The sequence below is a fragment of the Canis lupus genome, chromosome X (assembly GCF_003254725.2).
Source record: "Canis lupus dingo isolate Sandy chromosome X, ASM325472v2, whole genome shotgun sequence".
NCBI classification, from domain to species: Eukaryota; Metazoa; Chordata; class Mammalia; order Carnivora; family Canidae; genus Canis; species Canis lupus.
In genome coordinates, this window is record NC_064281.1 from 35,703,704 (window position 1) to 35,711,324 (window position 7,621).

The window sequence follows — 7,621 nt, forward strand, 5'->3', positions numbered from 1 at the left end:
TTTTTTTTTTTTTTTTAAGTAGGCTCCAGGGGGATTCCTGGGTGGCTCAGCGGTTTAGCACCCGCCTTCGGCCCAGGGCGTGACCCTGAACACCCGGGGTCGAGTCCCACATCGGGCTCCCTGCACGGAGCCTGCTTCTCCCTCCGCCTGTGTCTCTGCCTCTCTCTCTGTGTTTCTCATGAATAAATAAAATCTTTATTTTTTTTAAATAAAATCTTTAAAAATGAATAAAGTAGGCTCTGCTCCCTAGGTGGGGCTGGAACTCACCACCCTGAGGTCACGAGTCACACGCTCTATCCCGCTCCCCACCCCTCTCAAGCTTTTTAAAATCTTTTTTTTTTTTTTTAAACAATGAAAACCCACTTGACAATTGCGGCCTGGCCGGGGCCCGTTTAGTTAGTTAGTCCGCCTCCGCCAAGGCCGCTCCGCCCGGGCCGCGGCAGGCGGCGACGACTCCAGAGGCGTGTCCGCGGCCACGTGACTCCTCCAGGGCTCCCGAGCCGCGGCTGCGCCTCCTCCGCCGCCGGGAGCCGCACACGGGGTGACGAGTTAACGACGCTCCGTCTCCCTCGGGCTCGAACCCACGTCCACGCCGCCGGGTTTCCGGAGCCAATGCGGCAGCAATCGCAGCAAATTCCTTGTCACGGCTGTGGCGGGGAGGGCGAACTGGAATGATTTAGTAAAAATAGATGTCTCCACCGTACGGGAATTTGATGATCTGTCTGTATGTAAAATCTGCCTGACAACATAAAAGCGCTTATTTTTGTGATTTTTGTAAAAGCCTCCATAAACGGGCAGCCCCGGCGGCTCGGCGGTTCAGCGCCGTCCTGGAGCCCCGGGATCGAGTCCCGCGTCGGGCTCCCTGCACGGAGCCTGCTTCGCCCTCTGCCTGGGTCTCTTTCTCTATGTGTGTGTCTCGTGAATAAATAAAATCTTTAAAAAAAATAAATAAAAGCCTCCATAAACCGCGATTCCAGCAGGTTGACCCTGGGCTCCTTAAGGACCTCTTCGGGCCGCGCGCGGCTGAGAACGCTCCGCCTTAGAAACCCCCGCCTTCCGACGGAAACGTCCAGTGTGCAGGGTCCTGCGGAGGAGCAGAAGTCTTCACCGCTTGGTTTCCTGTACCGGATTCAAAACAAGTCGGAGGGATCAAATGGGGAGAAATCAAGCCTCCTGCTGGTAGTAAATGGTTTTGTGCCCTTCTATTTACCTATACTCTCAGCCCATCAACGAATTTTAGGGTAAGAAATGAGAAAGCTGCCTCAACTATGCCACATATTTACATTTTAGTAGCTGGAAAGCGGCGCTAGCCTCTCATTAGCATAAATCTCCTTTGTTACCCACGAATTCTACCCTGGAAGAAAAATACATTTTACCCCATGGGACTCAAACCTATTTTTATTGGGAATGAAAAATAAATGCAACCCACAAACATCATTTTTCCCCCGAAATTGGCTCTTGTGGGGGAAGATAAAGGTTGCTCACCAAGAAATTTCTAGAAGCTATAAGAGATTCTGATTTGCACAGTGTGATTTCTAATTAGCCAAACACCCCACGAATACTGATTAAGAAAACCTACATGAGCTGATGTAGGTCAAAGGGTACAGATCTTCAGTTCTAAGAAAAATAAGGTCGGGGTGCCTGGCTGGATCAGCGGTAGAGCATGTGTTTCTTGATTTCAGGGTGGTGAGTTCAAGCCCATCATTGGGTGTGGAAATTATTTAAAAATAAATTTTTTTTTAAAAAGGGTCTAAGAATCTAATGTATAGCATGGTAACTATAATTAATATATTATTGTAGACTTGAAAGTTGTTGAGAATGGATTTTTTTTTTAATAATATGGCAATACCTTTATTTATTTTTTTTAATTTTTATTTATTTATGATAGTCACAGTGAGAGAGAGAGAGGCAGAGACACAGGCAGAGGGAGAAGCAGGCTCCATGCACCGGGAGCCTGACGTGGGATTCGATCCAGCATCTCCAGGATCGCGCCCTGGGCCAAAGGCAGGCGCTAAACCGCTGCACCACCCAGGGATCCCGAGAATGGATCTTAAACTTGCTCACCACACAAAGAGCCAACCATGCCTTATGTGAGGTGATGGATGTGTTATTTTGGTCTTGGCAGTCATTCTACCATATACATATATATCAAATCATCAGGTTGTGTACTTTAACTGCTTACAATTATATTGAATTAATTAATTAATTAGTCAATTATTACTCAATAAAATTTTAAAGTTCATTTATTTTAAGTAACCTCTATACCCAATGTGGAACTTGAACTTACAACCCCAAGATCAAGAGTCATATGCTCTCCCAACTAAGCCAGGTGCCACCAAAGATTTTTTTTGATTTTTAATTTTTTAAGTAATAAAGTCTTTAAAAAGCAAACCGGGAAGAATAACTAAAGAAGGAAACAAAATAACCAGATGGGAAGCTCCCAGGGGCACTAAGGGGGGTATTAAGGAGGGCGGTTTCTTTTTTTTTTTTTTTTTTTTTTTTTTTGGAGGGCGGTTTCTAAACACTGAGCTAGTCCCCAAACCTCATACCTCGAGGATTGTTCTAGTCAACATGAAGCAGGTGAGATTTCTCTTCAGATGAGAGAAATCAAAACAACACAGTAAGATTTTCATAAAACTGAAGTTGCTCCACTTAAAAAACTGTCCTATGAGATGATAGGACCTTTGGATCTTTTAAAATTCAAATGTTGGGATGCCTGGATGGCCCAGCGGTTGAGTGTCTGCCTTCAGCTCAGGTCTTGATCCTGGGATCCGGGATGGAGTCCCACATCGGGCCCCTTGTGGGGAGTCTGCTTCTCCCTCTGTCTCCCTCTCTCTCTGTCTCTCATGAATAAACAAATAAAATCTTAAGTAAGTAAATAAATAAAATACGAATGTCCACACTTATATGATGATGACACTAGTAGGCTGTTGCTGTTTTATTTTTTTTTTAATTTTTTATTTATCTATGATAGTCACACACACAGAGAGAGAGGCAGAGACACAGGCAGAGGGAGAAGCAGGCTCCATGCACCGGGAGCCCGACGTGGGATTCGATCCCGGGTCTCCAGGATCGCGCCCTGGGCCAAAGGCAGGCGCCAAACCGCTGCACCACCCAGGGATCCCCTGTTGCTGTTTTAATGCTCTAACTTGCTAAAACACAAAGTTGACAACCCAATGTTAGTCTCCTTTAAAAAAAAAGTTATTTAGACTAAACACATACACAGATTGAAAATGAAGGGAAGGAAAAGCATTTGTTATGCACGTGGGTGTGAAAAGAAAGCTGGGGTAGCAATACTTGTATCTGACAAAATAGACTTTTTTATTTTTATTTTTTTAAGATTTTATTTTATTTATTCATGAGAGACACAGAGAGAGAGAGGAGGCAGAGACACAGGCATAGGGAGAAGCAGGCTCCATGCAGGGAGCCTGACGTGGGACTTGATCCCAGGTCTCTAGGGCTGAAGGCAGCGCTAAACCACTGAGCCACCAGGGCTGCCCCAAAATAGACTTTAAAATAAAGACTGTAGGGGCACCTGAGTGGCTCAGTCGGTTAAGTGTCTGATTCTAGATCTCAGCTCAGGTCTTGATCTCAGGGTTGTGAGTTCAAGCCCCACTCTGGAGCACCAGCCTGGAGCCTAGTTAACAAAAATATAAAATAAATAAAGACTGTAATGAGACAAAGAAGAATACTATATAATCATAAAGGGGACAACCCTACAAGAAGGTACAACAATTGTAAATATTTATGTACCCAACATGGAAGCACCCAAATTACATAAAGTAGTAATTAACAAACACAAAGGAAGAAATCAATAATGATACAATAATAGTAGGGGACTTTAACACCCCACTTACATCAATGAATAGATCATCCAAACAGAAAATCAACAAGGAAAGAGTGGCTTTGAATGACACATTGGACCAGATGGGTCTAACAGATATATTCAGAACATCCCATCCTAAAACTGCAGAAAACACATTCAAGTGTACATGAAATATTCTCCAGAAAAGATCACATTAAGCCACAAAACAAGTCTCAACAAATTTAAAAAGACTTAATTAAATTAAATCCTGTATTTTGGGGTGCTGGGCAGCTCAGGTCATGATCCTGGGATTGAGCCTCACATTGGGCTCCCTGCTGAGCAGTGCCACTCCTGCTCCCCCTGCATGGACTCTGGCTCTCTCTCTGTCAAATAAATAAATAAAATTTTTTTTTAAATCATGCATTTTTTTCTGAAGAGAATGCTATGAAACCAGAAATAAACCACAAGAAAAAACCTGGACAGAACACAAATACGTGGAGGTAAAATAATATGCTACTAAACAATGAATGGGTCAACCAAGAAATCAATGAGGAAATTAAAAAATACATAAAGATGAATAAAAATGAAAACACAATGGTCCAAAATCTTTGGGATACAGCAAAAGCTGTTCTAAGATTATAGCAATACAGACTTACCTCAAGAAGAAAAATCTCGGGACGCCTGGGTGGCTCAGCGGTTGGGCATCTGCCTTCGGCTCGGGGCGTGGTCCCGGGCTCCCAGGATCAGGTCCCACATTGGGCTCCCTGCATGGAGTGTGCTTCTCCCTCTGCCTGTGTCTCTGCCTCTGTGTGTCTCTCATGAATAAATAAAATCTAAAAAAAAAAAAAAGAAAAGAAAAAGAAGAAAAATCTCACATAAAAGACCTAACCTTATAACAAAAGGAGTCAGGAAAAAAAGAACAAATAAATGCCAAAACAAGTAGGAGGAAAGAAATAATAAACATTAGAGCAGAAATAAATGAAATAGAAACTAAAAATACAATAGAACAGATCAATGAAACCAGGAGGTGTTTTTTTTTTTTTTTTTAAGGATTTTATTTATTTATTCATGAGAGACACAGAGAGAGGCAGAGACATAGGCAGAGGGAGAAGCAGGCTTCCTCTAGGGAGCCCGATGCAGAACTCTATCCCAGGACCCAGGGATCACACCCTGAGCCCAAGGCAGATGCTCAACCACTGAGCCCCCAGGTGCTTCAGGAGGTGGTTCTTTGAAAAGATCAACAGAGTTAATAAACCTTTAGCCACACTCATAAAAAAAAGAGATATAGGGGGCAGAGGGACTCCAATAAAATCAGAAATGACCAGGAGAAATGACAACCAACATCACAGAAATACAAAGGATTCTTAGAATATATTATGAAAAATTATATGTGAGTAAATTGGACAACCTAGAAGAAATGGATAAATTCCTAGAAACATAACCTCCCCAAACTGAATCAGGAAGAAATAGAAAATATGAACAGACCGATTACCAGCAATGAAATTGAATCAGTGATCACCAAACTTCCATCAAACAAAAGTCCAGAACCAGATAGATTCACAGGGGAATTCTAACAAAAGCTTAAAGAAGAGTTAATACCTATTTTCTTTCTTTTTTTTAAAGATTTTATTTATTTATTCATGAGAGACACACAGAGAGAGGCATAGACACAGGCAGAGGGAGAAGCAGGCTCCATGCAGGGAGCCCGACGTGGGACTCAATCCCGGGACTCCAGGATCACACCCTGGGCCAAAGGCAGGCGCTAAACCACGGAGCCACCCAGGGATCCCCTAATACCTATTTTCAAAAACTATTCCAGCGGCTCCTGAGTGGTTTAGTCAATTAAGCATCTGCCTTTGACTCAGGTCATGATCCCAGAGTTCTGGGATCAAGTCCCACATTAGGCTCCTTGCTCAGCAAGGAGTCTGCTTCTCCCTCTCCCTCTGCCTGCTGCTCCTACTGCATGTGTTCTCTCCTCTCTGTCAAATAAATAAAGATCTTAAAAAAACACACACAAAAAACGATTCCAAAGATAGATGAAGAAGGAAAGCTTCCAAATTCATTCTATGAGGCCAGCATTACCCTGCTTCCAAAACCAGTTAAAGACATCACAAAAGAGAGAGAGAGAGGACAAGCCAACATCTCTGATGAACATAGATGAAAAAATTCTCAACCAAGTTATCAGTAAACCAAATCCAACAATACATTAGAAAAAAATCATTCATCATGATCAGGAATAAACCAGGGATACAAGGGTGGTTCAATATTCACAAATCAATGTGATCCATCACATCAACAAGAGAAAGGATAAAAGCCATAAGATCATTTCAATAGATGCAGAAAAAGCATTTGACAAAGTACAACATCCATTCATGATAAAAACTCTCAACAAAGCAGGGGTAGAGGGAACATACCTCAGAATAATAAAGGCCACAGATGAAGAATCAACAGCTAACATCATACTCAATGGTGGAAAACTGAGAGCTTTCCCCTAAAATCAGGAACAAGACAAGGATGTCCACTCTCACCCCTTTTATTCAGCATAGTACTGGAAGTCCTAGCCACAGCAATTAGATGAGGAAAATATAAGGCATCCAAATTGGTAAGGAAGAAATAAAACTTTCAGTATTTGCAGATGACATGATACTATGTATAAAAAACCTTAAAGGGGATTCCTGGGTGGCTCAGCAGTTTAGCGCCTGCCTTTGGCCCAGGGCGTGATCCTGGAGTCCCAGGATCGAGTCCCACATCAGGTTCCCGGCATGGAGCCTGCTTCTCCCTCCTCCTGTGTCTCTGCCCGCCCCCCCGTCTCTCATAAAAAAAACAAAAAACAAAAAACAAAAAAAACAAAACCTTAAAGACTCCACCAAAAAGCTCAGAACTAATCCATGAATTCAGTAAAGGTACAGGATATAAAATCAATATATAGAAATCTGTTGCATTTCTATACATTCATAATGAAGAAGAAAATTAAGAAACCCCATTTACAATTGCACCAAAAAGAATAAAATGCCTACAAATAAAATTAATCAAGGAGGTGAAAGACCTGTATTCTGAAAACTATAAAACATTGATGAAAAGGGCAACTGGGTGCCTCAGTTGGTTAAGCGTCTGCCTTCAGCTCAGGTCATGATCTCAGGATCCTGAGATGGAGCATTGAAATACAGAGAGAGAGGCAGAGACACAGGCAGAGGGAGAAGCAGGCTCCCTGAGGGGAGCCCAATGGGACTCGATCCGGGAGCTCCAGGATTGTGCCCGAGCCAAAGGCAGATGCTCAAACGTTGAACCACCCAGGTGTCCCTGATTCTTGGTTTTGGCTCAGGTCATGATCTCAGGGTCATGAGATTGAGCCCCAAGTTGGGTTCTGTGCCGATGGGAGTCTGCTTGAGATTCTTTCTCCCTCTCCCTCTCCCCCCACCATGCTTGTGCATGCGCTCTCTCTCTAAAATAAATATATCTGGGGCAGCCCTGGTGGTTCAGTGGTTTAGCGCTGCCTTCGGCCCAGGGCGTGATCCTGGAGACCCAGGATCGAGTCCCACATCGGGCTCCCTGCATGGAGCCTGCTTCTCCCTCTGTCTGTGTCTCTGCCTCTGTGTGTGTGTGTCTCTTTCTCTCATGAATAAATAAATAAAATCTTTAAAAAAAATAAATCTTTAAAAAAATGTATTAAAAACTGGTAAAATTGTTAACCTCTGAGGGGAAAAATGTATGCATGCACATAAACTGATAGAAGCAACACACTTTTCAATGTAAACCTTTCATACCTTTTGCTTTTTTTTAAGATTTTATTTCAGACACAGAGAGGAAGAGAGCGAG